General features: G+C 43.8%; 1 protein-coding gene and 1 long non-coding RNA gene across 3 annotated transcripts in view; one reads left to right on the forward strand and one right to left on the reverse strand.

Annotated features, from left to right (window-relative positions):
* The window catches only part of LOC125615285, a 17,207-nt gene extending 13,763 nt beyond the window's left edge, over window positions 1-3,444 (forward strand). Inside the window, exons 2-3 of one of the 2 annotated variants that reach the window (XR_007345866.1) lie at window positions 2,801-2,895; window positions 3,089-3,444. This is a non-coding gene — a long non-coding RNA (uncharacterized LOC125615285). Of the gene's footprint in view, window positions 1-2,800 lie in introns of both variants that reach the window. The other variant, XR_007345865.1, reaches the window with a different exon arrangement.
* Window positions 1-12,118, reverse strand: part of LOC107148310 (T cell receptor alpha chain MC.7.G5-like) — a 282,213-nt gene that overhangs the window by 135,699 nt on the left and 134,396 nt on the right. The gene's annotated exons all lie outside the window — the stretch shown is intronic.

A 12,118-nucleotide genomic window follows, 5' to 3' on the forward strand; every position in this document is an offset into this window, starting at 1 on the left:
TATATATATATATATATATATATATATATATATATATATAATCACATTCTTTATTTATTCACCTGTTGAAGGGCACTAGGTTGGTTCCATAGCTTAGCTATTGTGAATTGAGCTGCTATAAACACTGTAAACACTGATGTGGCCATGTCACTAAAGTATGCTGATTTTAAGTCCTTTGAATATTAAAAAAATAAAGAAAAGAATACAAGTAACAATAAATGTTGGCCAAGATGTGGGTAATGCTACACTTTTGGTAGAACATTTATTGTTACTTGTATTTCTTCCTTCCTTCCTTCCTTCCTTCCTTCCTTCCTTCCTTTCTTTCTTTCTTTCTTTCTTTCTTGTGGTGGGAATGGAACCCAGGGCCTTGTGCACACTAGGCAAGCACTCTACCAACTGAGCAATATCCCCAGCCCTCACTTGTGTTCTTGGTAATTGCCAACATAATGTAATATTGATTGACTTAATGTCAGTAATTTTTTTAATTTTAATTTTTTTTTGGCACTGGGGATTGAACCCAGGGGCACTTAACACTAAGCCACATCCCCAGCCCTTTTATTTTTTATTTTTAGACAGGTTCTCATTAACTTGCTTAGGGCCTCACTAAGTTGTTGAGGTTGACTTTGAACTTGCAATCTTGCTGCCTTAGCCTTCCAAATCACGTAATTACAGATGTGCACCACGGTGCTAGGCCCTTAATATCAGTATTTAAAGTGATATTAAATCTACTATATAGATTTAGTGGGGTGTCAGAAGAGCAAGCATCACTCAAAAAATATTTTTGCCTTATTATATTCTGGGGAAGGAATTAGGGTATTTTCAGTTGTATGAAGGGTAGTTATATTATGTTAGGAGGAATTATTGCGTTTATTTGGAGGTTAAGTATGATGTAAGGAGTCATGTTCAGGTATCAAGTTGACAAGGGGTAGACTTGTGACAGTTAATCTGAATTGTCAACTTGATTTCATTGAGAGATACCTAAGATTAAAAGGCTTCTGGGTGGGTCAATGAGGGTGTTTCTAGGAATGATTGGCATGTGGAACAGCAAACTTATGGGGAGACCTACCCCAAATGTGGACATCACAGTCTAATAGATTGGGGCATGGATGGAACAAAATGGTGGGAGAATAAGGTGGGAGAATCAGCAGATGCAATCTCCATTCTTCCTGCACAGGTCCTTCAAGGCTGCTGTGATCACCTGAGGACATTGGACTCCAGCTTCTTCACTCTTTCAAAGGGGACTTCCACGCCTTTTGTCTGAGGCTGCATTGTTGGTCCTTCTTGGTCTAAGCCTTCAGCTTCTTGGACTGAGCAGCTACTGGTTCCTCCAGTTGTCCAGCCTGCAGACAGCCCTTGTGGGGCATTGGGGGATGATCTAGTTTCTGATTCCATAAGCCAATCCAATAAATCCCCATTTTATAATCATATATATATGATTATAAATCATATATATATATGATTATAATATATATAGTATCTCCCATTGATTCTGTCAACAGAGAACCCTGAATAATACAAGGAGTTAGAACCCCATCCTTTTCTTGGGGAACACAGTTCAATCCCTGGCATCTGCTCACACTTTTGTAAATATCTCTTTCACTAGATTCTCTCTAACCACCCTGACAGTGCCCCCTGATTCCTGCTGGGAACCTGTCTGAAATATCAGATGTAGGGGCATGAGTAGAGACAAAACCTTCTATATGCGGAATGAGGACACACACACACATACACACACACAGCACTGAGACAGAAGTACCCATGGGCTTAAAGCTTTATCAATATCAAAGGAATAGTTAGCAGGGCTCAAATAAATCTTTCTTTCTAGAACTATCCAAATTATTTAGGAAACCTTCTTGGAAAATCCTAATAATGTATGTATGCTTATGACTATGATTTATATTGTTTATAAGTTAGAGGTAATTGTAAGAGTTTATTGTTAATGGACAGAAAAAACTTTCCTCTATTCCTCAGAGAGGGCTGGTATGAACAATAAATCAAAGCCCAGAGGTGGAAGACAGTGCAGGAGAGGGAAGGAGGTGACAGGGGAAGCTTGGGGTGGGTGTGGCTAGGAGAAGTGCTCCCCCAGGCAGAGAGAGGCAGCTGCCCCTGCGCCAAGAGGGAACTTGGACAAAAATGCTCCTGTCCTGGGGTGCTCAGGTGGGAGGCAGAAAGGCCTGCCAGGGCTCTGTCCTCAGACTCCACCTTAAGTTCTGCGAAGGCTGTGTTCCTTCCGCCCAGTTATTCTTTAGGTCACAATTTCTCAGGTCCTGGCCACTTTCTTTTCTTGTGACTTTTGTGAGGAACTAATTTTTTTCTCTACCATTTGTAAAATGGGGGATAGCTCACAAGGTTTCTGTGAGAAATAAACGAAATTATATTTGCTAACACTTGTTTCATTGCTTATCTATGTGAGTTTTCTCCTTGCCAACAAAACAAAAAACAAAACAAACAAAAAACCAATGATACTTGAGATTTGAACAGTTAGTAGGAGAAGCAAGAGCAGTTTGGGGGTAGTATCCATCTTCCCCCTAATCATCGACAGTCTCCTACTACTTGCCATCTTACGCTCTCTTAAAGGCTGTGAAAATGCAGCCTCAAGGCAAGTTCTGGAGGCATCTTACAACAAGATTGCCATCCCCCAGCTCCTCATTTGTAGAAATTGTGGAGCTTCCATTGCACGTAGTGTTTTACAGTTACAGATGTGGCCTTGCACTTGCTGTTGGGTCTGTTTTTATCTCCTGTGTTATCCCTCACTGGTCCTCAAAGATGCTGACTCAAGCGACCTGATTTCTGCCCACAGGATGTCTGACCTGAAAGCATGTCGCTGTCCACAACAGGAGAGCAGAAGAACAGGAAGCAGCTCATTCCAAGATCAGAGCTGCAGGAAGGACCCAGGTCTCTGGGCTGTGGCCCTGAAGTCAGGCTCTGTCAGCACAGGAACTGCTGTTCCCTGCAGCCTTCCCACACAGGGTTGGGGAGTGAAGAAAAGAAGGGTTGACTCTAATTTGCAAACTGCCACAAGTGTGTCTTGCTTTTCTGTTAGAGTAAGATGACTGTAAGGTTGATGTGGTTAATATTTCATTTTCAGGGCCAGGGTGCTGGCTGGGAGGACCAGGCAAATCAACTGACAGTCATGGAGGAAGATATGTTTATTGGCTTCGTCGGGAACGGAAGGACAAATGAAAGATTTGAGGGCAGGAGGGACCTCAGCGAGTCTTCTAACCCTGTTTCAGCCTTCACTCAGCCATGTTCTCAAGCAGAGAGCTGCTTTACCTGTTCTTCAAACATGTTCCTTAAATTTACCTTCCATTTCTTTTTTTAATTAAAATTTAATTTTAACTGATACATAAAATTGTACATATTGATGGGGTACTATGTGATATTTTGATACCTGTATATTCTGAGCAATGTTTAAATCAGTTTGATAAATATCTTCTGAAACAAGCATCATTTCTTCATGGTGAAAAAAAACCTCACTTCTTCTTGCTTTCTGAAATAACAGTACAATTATCTATAGCCACATTAGTGTGCAAAATTACAACGGAATTTCTCAGTCCTATCTAACTATAACTTAGTAACCACATCAACCTCTGCCTACCTTTCCCTCACCCACTCTCCCCAGTCTCTGGCAACTACTATTCTACCCCCAACTTCCATGAAAATCCATGGTTTTAGATCCCACACATGAGTGAGATCATGCAGTGCCTGTCTTTCTGTGCCTGGCTTAGTTCACTTAACAATTTGCACCAACTGTTGAGAAGTAGGTGGCTGAATGGTCCTACCTCTGCTCAGACAAGACTCAGCCACAGCATTATTCACAAGATTGGGCTGGAAGAGGCCCTAAAATTTCCGGGTCCCCTTTCCTCACTGCTTACTCCAGTTCTCAAGAAGCAGCTATGCTGTCATGGAGACAACTACATTTAGACTCACAAGATCTGGGTTTGCATGTGAACCCACCACTTACTTGCAAGAAACTTCTCCCTCTTGGCCTGTTTCCTGAACAATCAAGTGGGGATGACATTGTTCCATGTAGTTGTTGGTAGTCAGGAAATTATGCATAAGGGTACACCTATGATCTACGGTTAGACCTGCGTTGGGGTTCAGCTCAGCAGTTTGGAGGGTAGGAGGAGGGCAGGCTTCAGTTTGTGACCCATAGGCAGAGCAGCAGCACTGTGACGCAGGGTGGCACAGTATTAAGTCTCCCGAGAGAATTGGCCCGTTGAGTTCTCATCCCTACCAAGTCAGGTGAATAGCAAAATTTGGCACTGCAATTTTTTTTTTCTTCTAAAAGGAATAAATTTCTCTAGCTCTTGTTGCTCCAACAAGGTATCTGGCTTCATTCCTGAAAAACAACCAAGGCATAGGGAAGGTAGAGAAATTGAGGCGCCACATCAGAGTATCACGGCACCAGTGTGGGACCACAAAGCCACCTTCCTTTTCAGTTTTTCCACAAACTCTCCCAGGCAGTAATTTCACTGGAGTCATTTACTCATTCACTCAATCATTCTGAAAGCAGCTGCTGGCTTCTGTGGGTTGCTCAGGGTCTGATGGCATCTGTAAGGAAGACAGTGATTTGGGCTTTCAGGGTCTCGTCAGACCCAGGAAGCTGCAGGGCCTGTGGTTCTGAGGCTGCATGGTGGCTCTTATCTGTGCAGGAGGGCAAGTGGAGGGCAAGTGGGCAGATCCAGAGCATGGCCTCCCCTGAGGAATGAAGGGCTTTGCTTCTGAGACCATCTTCTGCTCTTTCTTCCTTTTCTCAACCTTGGCATTTCAGCAAGTGGCCTGTGTGTTCTTAGGCTTGCCTCCTGACAGCGAGGAACTGAGCTTAAAGTATCAGATGTTCTGTTCCCGAAGAACCACCTCACGAGTTCTACACAAGATCTGGTCCTTTCTCTTTCTGCTGCAAATTGTAGCATCTCCCTCCTAGTGTGAGGCTCAGAGTTTGTCAGGGGAGATGCTGATATTTAGCTTCAGACTGCTGTTAAGGCTTCTTTCCCTTCTATTCATGGATGTGTCTTTTATTTTTTTGTTGCAACATATTTATTTTGGATCTTTTATTTATATACCAAGGCTGCTGCTTCCTCAGAAGAGAGCATATTTGCCAAAATGCCAATCTTCAATGAGACAGGAGCCTATAACTGTAGCATAGAATTTAACAGAAAATCTTATTGCATCAAACTTAATTTTCAGTACCAGTTAAGTACCTACCAAAGTACTCTGCCCATGTACATGTTGATGTGGACTAAAGAAAACACAAAATCAAACAAACATAATGGGAAGATGGAATAAGTGGAGTGGGCAATGAGAGTTAAATGAGAAAAAGCAAAGTTAGAGCATATAAAAAGGTTTAATGGAGTATTATGGAATTATCTGCTAAAAGGACAAAGTAGAATAAACTACAAATAAAAAGGAACTTAGATAAGAGGAATGTGGAGGCGAAAAAAGATGGCAAGGTAATTGGAACAATTACATCCATGCAGTGGCTCTTGATCTTGGCCCACGTTGGGGAGTTTAAAGAAGAATGAAGGCCTGGGTGCAACCCCTAGAGGGTCTAATTTAATCAGTGTGGGGTGGGTTCTGGGCACTGAAGTTTTTAAAAGCTCCCTAGATAATTCTTATATTAACCAGGTTTGAAAATCATTGTGTAAAAAAAGAATTTGGTGTAGTATAGGTTTATTCCAGTATTGTCTTCAGGGGACAGGGCAAAGGTGCCACTTTGTGACCACAAGGACTGCTGTAGGATCAGGGGCTCTTGGTTTCTGCTTCTTGTCCCTTTTTTCCATGACAATGTGGACCTTCTATAGTTTTCCTGCTTGGGGACTGCTCACTGCTGGACTCTTACAAACCAGAGGGAATGAAGATCTACTTAGGTCAGCACCAACCTTCTTTCTTACTCCCCTGAGCTCCTACCACAGTGCTGGGCATTTACTGGGTGCTTAGTCAGTACTTCCTGGGTACTATCATTCTGGCCTGCTGGGTCTTTTTGTACTGAATGAATTGGGCCAAGTCTGTGTTTTTAGTTCTTCCTAATCTTGCTCTGATCTTCCTGATCCAAATTATGTCCTCCTCCATTCTGAGAGATAGACTTCATCCAGGGAATCTCACTATCTGTGATTCCTGGCATTGGACAGTACATCACTGGTGTGTGTGTGTGTGTGTGTGTGTGTGAGAGAGAGAGAGAGAGAGAGAGAGAAAGAGCGCGCTGAAATTCAAACTGCAGCTCACCAGACTGAGTCATGGGCTCTTGCTATATTTCAACTTTGTGTTCTCCCTCCCCCAGCCCTTCCTTCCTTCTATCCAAACTTCCTTTTGTTTTGTAATTCCCAGGTTTACTGGGACTCTGCAGTAATTCAAGGAGATGTATCATGAAGAGTTAAAACGTGTCTAGTTCCCTGAAGAGTCCACTTGCTTTGGGAGGGAGGTGGATTACTTTCTGCTTTCCTGGAATTGCAGACTTCATAGTGAAGATTTTCTGCCATAGAGAGCCGTGTGTGGACTGGAAACTTTGTACTGTCTCTGGAAGTCCTCTTTGTCTTGACCTGCTTGCCAGAAGCCATGGGGAGCAGAACATGGAGAAGCAGAACAGAGGCTTTGTGCTGCTCATAGATAATGTTATATCTTTGTTGATAAAAGCACATTTATAAAAAATAAAAAACAAAGGCATTTGATTCTTTTCCTTCCTTCCTTCCTTTTATTATTTCTGACAAGCAATATCCAAACAGAGAGGTAAGAAGCAGAAAATCTGGATTGGGAACAGATGGATAGTTGGTTTTAAAGAACTTGAGCAGAATTCCCTCCTACTTTGTAGTATTAGCTATATATAAGGAAAAGCTCTCCCTGTTCTCCTCTGAAACAGAGAAAAGAATTTTGCTCAAGATGATGATGATGAGGCTGAAACATGGGTTAGGGTTAAGGAGAATATAAAAGCTTTTCCCCACATAGAAGTAGAATGTGGATTCTTTGGTGCTTATAGGGGCTGAAATTCCATAGCTCCCAGGGGAAGCAAATGAAGACCTTTTGTCCTTCAATCAAAGAAGGAGGAGAGAGGAATAGGTGCCTCTCTGGGAGGGAGAACCTGTGCTCCCCCTCAGGTGGCTGGGTAGAAGGTGGCCCTCCCTTCTGGTTGAGTCTTTGAGACCGGAGACTGGAGACAGATGGAAAGGAGATGTCTTCTTTTCCTTGGGATGGAGTTTTGGTGGCTCTGGTGCTCTGCCAGTGGTCCCATAGCCACTAACAAACCCCTGCATTGCCCACAGTTCCACAGTGCCTCCAGTTCTTGGGCTCTGAGCTAACACACCTACTATTTTTCACTTGGTTTTTATTACAGATTGGGAGAAAAAGAAATGAGGCTAAAAAGAATGGCAAACTGGAGGAAACAATGAAAGAAAAACATGGAATCCCTGGAGGGTACTTTCAGGAAGGCACATCAGTAGCTAAAAAGAGTGGCCCTGAGGGGAGCTTTGGGGGCTGGAAGAAGAGAGTCCCTAAAGCAATGGAGTGGGAAAGTTAGTATTCAAGTGGAATCTTGGACCTAAAACCCAGTTCCCTTGTCATTTCCCGGAACCTGGCCCACTCCACATCTGCTGCTGCCCCCTGGTCACAACCTGTGCACCTCAGATGTTCTGGTCGGTTTTGTGGGATTCATAGTGACTGTTGAGAGCCACAGCCAAAGGGGCCCCAGCAAACTTCCAGCTGCCAGCAAACTTCCAGCTGCCGGCTGATGATTGGCTCACAGCGGCCCCAGCAACATCTAGCTGATTGGCTCCTCGGCCCCAGCAACATCTAGCTGATTGGCTCCTCTGCGGTGATGCTTATTGGACTGTTTCCCTGCCCTTTCAGACCACGGAGCTGCTCATTGGGGGACTTTTTTTGGCTCCGCCCACGTGACCCAGCCAATCGGCCTCAAGAGCAGGAGGATTGTGGGAGGTGGAGAGAGGCTTGTGTGGGAGAGAGAGGCTTGTGGAAAGCCGGTGGTGGCAGTTGAGGCTCTGAGGATTTTTCCTGAGAGGCTGTTTTGTTTGGCGTGTGTGGTTCTAAAAATAAAGTTAGTTTCTTTTGACAAGTGGCTCCTGATTGTGCCCAGCCAGACTGCGGCAGTGACTTTTGGTGGTAAGTGGGAATAGGTACAGGGGCAAGGACTGGGGTGCGTGCAGTTTATTTGCAATATGTAACCTGGTTAGAGATGCCAGAGTGGTTGTTTTATAATCACTGTTGTACTGCTGTGTTAAGCCTAGTTTGGAATGTAAGTGCTGTTGTATACATCACGCCTGTGACAACTTAAAGGGCTCTTAACACTGAGCTCGGTAATGAATGCTTAGTATGAGTGAATGAGAAGATTATTGAATGGGAATATGAGCTATCCTTCTGGCAGGGCTTTAGTTGCAAGGAGAAAGAGAGGTGGGGCACGTGCACCACTGAGCAGTGGCTGTGGGAACCTAGGAAGTTACCAAAGGAGGGCGAAGAAAATGCTGCAAGGCTGCCCTTGTGTATGGACAGCTCAGCATCCGTCAAACTGAAATAACACGTGTCACGGTACATGACATAGCACATGGCATCAATCTAACCTGACAGTAGTGTGCAGCTGCTGTGGAACTCCAGGGACACAGGGTAACAAAAGATGCACAGGGAATGGTGCTTACCGAGGAGATGGGCTAGCAGAGCCAAGGAGGAGGATTTTTGGAAGACTCAATTGACAATGACCTCTTCTGTGTCAGAATACCTTATTTTCAAAGTGCCAGCTTGAATTCCAGCTCGGTGACCCAGAGGTTGAGCGAGAGTCACAGCTTCCGCCTGTTAGTATAACTGTTGCCTTTATTCACAAATTGGCTGTTCTTGTGTTGACTCGGTGTGGTGGGGGACTCGGCTGAACAGCATACCAAACGCTGAGCAGAAAATTCCCAATGCCGCCGAATGCCCAGAGGACTCCTTGTTAATAAATATTACAGCACAAGCTCCGTATTTATCCAGGGAAGTGTGATAAGGAAGGGAATCTAGCAGAAAAAGAAAATTTAGTTTAAAATGGTATGACAGCCAAAGAAATATTTATTTTTGTGGAAGAGACAAGATCCAGAAATTTTCTTCTTGTTTTGATAGCCCTAAGTGTCAAGTATGTGGAGGTTAAGGATTAACTCTTTTTTTTTAGGGCAAACAAGAAGAGAAAAAGCAGCCTCTGTGTATACACACAAGGGAGCTGTGCAAGGGGTCCATGTCCCCGAGATTACCAGGGCCTCCCTGTGTGGTAATTGGGGACCCCAGCTCACTCAGACAGATGTTCAGAGAGGCTCTCAGCTCTTCTCTGGACAACCCAGAGGTGCTGAGGCTCTGCCAGTTCTCTTTCAAGGGTGTAGGAAATACAGGCTTTTGACAGGTAGAAAAGGGTTTAGAGTGGCTTGGAAAAAAAAAAAAACAGGATCAAAATTTAGAGGTGGTACCAGAAGTTCAGTTGTCACATGCCATTGTTAGAACTTCTGGTGAAACATCTTTCTGAAATCCAGGGAGACCTCCTCTTTGGACCTCCTCTTTGGCCCCAAATCCAAATTGAGGAGTCAGCATTATGGGGTTGATTGCTACCCTGGTTAAGTGGGAGAGTTTTAGGAAAGCCCCTTGACTTCTTTTGGTCTTTTCATTTTTGAGCGGGGAGTAGATTCGATTGGGGACTGCTGCGAGGAGCCTGCCATCCGTGGCTGCAAGAAACCAGCATCGCCAGATGGGGTGCGGGAATGTAGGCAATTTATGAAACCTTTGCGGCTGCTCCCATGACCCCAAGGGATGATATTGGCTCAATTTAGCATTTTTAAACTCAAGCATTCACCTCATGCCAATGTGTGTAGCTGTGTTCTCTCATTTGAGGTTGTTCATTTGGAAATACAGGAGGATGAGGCATTATTTCTTTAAATAAAATATTCCCTTTCATTACATCTGTGTCTCAGGAATCCCTAAAGCAGAAATTCAGTTCAAACATTAAATTCAATAATCATATATTAAATACTTACTATGCAATGCACTTGGGGACTGGAGATGAAACAGACCAAGGAGCCCTGCCCTCGAGGGCTTTATAAATTAGGAGGAGGATGAAGGAAGTAATCAAACAGTCGTGGCAAAAGGGAGAATGCATGCAATAACTCAGGAGAGGCAGGTGCAATGGTAGTTTAGTTGAGGGGAGAGTCTATCCTCAGAGGAGTTTTGCATGGGAGTTCTAAATTCGTGAGTTGTGAGCACATAGGTGAAATTTAATGCCGTGAGGATGAATGAGATCACTTAGGAAGAGAGAGGGAAGAGGAGTGAGACCCAGGAAGGGTGATTGGTATTTAGAAGCTCCATAGAGAAGGAGGAGCCAGATGGGAACTGAGGAGAAGCCACTGATGGAAAGAAAACTCAGCAGAGCATGGCAACTCCGAGGCTAAATGTGGAAGGCATTTCAAGACGAAATGGGTGGCCAATGATGCAGCACCGGCTGGGAGGTTGCACGTCGCTGGCTATCACTCATGTGTCTGTCTCATGTCCATTTCCTCTTATTTCAAACTGATCAATGCATGACGGCAGATTCCCTGTCTGTTTTGCTTGCTTTACACACTCAGTGCCTGGTACAGAGCAGGAATTTAAGATTTGTTTATTTTACAAAGAAAGGAAGGAATCAAAGCCATGCTGAGGTATTTAATTCAGTAGGCAAAGAGTGGTATCTGAATAGCATTTTCAGATTGCTGACATGGAGTTGGGTCTTAGCAAAACATGCAGCCTCCTTTTGGAGGCCTATGGAAACCTGCTGACCTCAGCCATATCTCCCCTTGACATCAGTAGGTGTCCTCCAATCTAGGTGCACAGAGATGAGGAAACAGCAAGAATTCATCTGATAGATTTTCCCATAATTCTTTAGGATTCTAGTGTTGGATACTAAAAATCTCATGAGACATTAATGATTGTGCCATTACAAGAAGAATTCTGCCATCCCAGTCCTGGGTTAAACAGGTGTCCTTACAGCAGGGGTTCTCAGAGTGTTTAACATGCTAATAAGTATTGTGACTATTAGGGAACACTTAATATGCAGCACTTGCTGAAATTATCTGACCATGGAATTATTTTTAATTGTGTTACAACTGTTCTCATCTTGAGTGGCAAGGCCATTCTGAAGAACAATTTGGCAAATGTTGCCCCGGAGCTTTACTACCCTCCTAAGAAGAAGAAAAAAAAATCACACCCAATTCCTTTTAGTGGACATTAGGACATTTGTCTCCCCATCATGGAGATAAATTTCTTGTCTAGTAGGTTGTAATTATAATTCTGAAGTATTTAATTCCTCTTCCAACGTAAGAGGAGTATGGATACCTTCCCAATGCTGTGGGTCTTGGGGTGGCTTTTGCAGGGGGGGGTACTAGTCCTAGCTCAGTTGATTTGGGACTTGGCTGTGGAAGAGCTGTGGCCAGTGAGTCTGAGTGGATACAATATTTACCACACCAGGGCAGAGGCCTTAAGAAACTTCCTGAGCTTCAGCTAGCAGCAATTCTTGTTTTTTTTTTTTTCTGCCACAAGAACAGTGTGTCCCCAATAGTGACCTATCTGTCCACCTGGGCTCTGAAATGGAAAGACAAAGGATGCAGAATTGAGTGGCAAACTTGTAGCCGCCAACTTGTGGTAGAAGCAGGAACAAAAAGTAAGTCTATTGCTGAAAACCAACAGGCATGTTCTGTTACCACAGCTGGTACAAAGAGGAAAATAAGGACAGCCGAGGTGAATAGGACCACTGTTTCCTTCCAGAACTCTGAGAAGAGACAACTCCAGAGGAGAAATAGAAAGTGGAATCAGAATGGCTCTGTTTAGAGCTGAACTTTCTTTACACTTCACAGGAGAAGATTTTCTCGTATAAAAACAACTCCAGGAATGGAAACAACTCAATCTTGCCCAGAAAAAGATTTATAGATCTAGTGTAGGCTGTAGGTGCCTGTATATCTGAGAAGAAATCTCAATATTTCACACCACACAAAATCAAAGAGCACACCAATGTGGAAGTTCACGGTCAGTCCTGATGGCATTATCTGCCTCCCTGTAGAGCGCCTGACTTTCTTCATAGTCTCTCCAGGCTTCCTCACGGTTCCCATTAGCAGGATGGGGAGGAGGTCCATCC

This window comes from Marmota marmota, unplaced genomic scaffold (genome assembly GCF_001458135.2).
Source record: "Marmota marmota marmota unplaced genomic scaffold, marMar, whole genome shotgun sequence".
In the NCBI taxonomy this organism is placed as follows: Eukaryota; Metazoa; Chordata; class Mammalia; order Rodentia; family Sciuridae; genus Marmota; species Marmota marmota.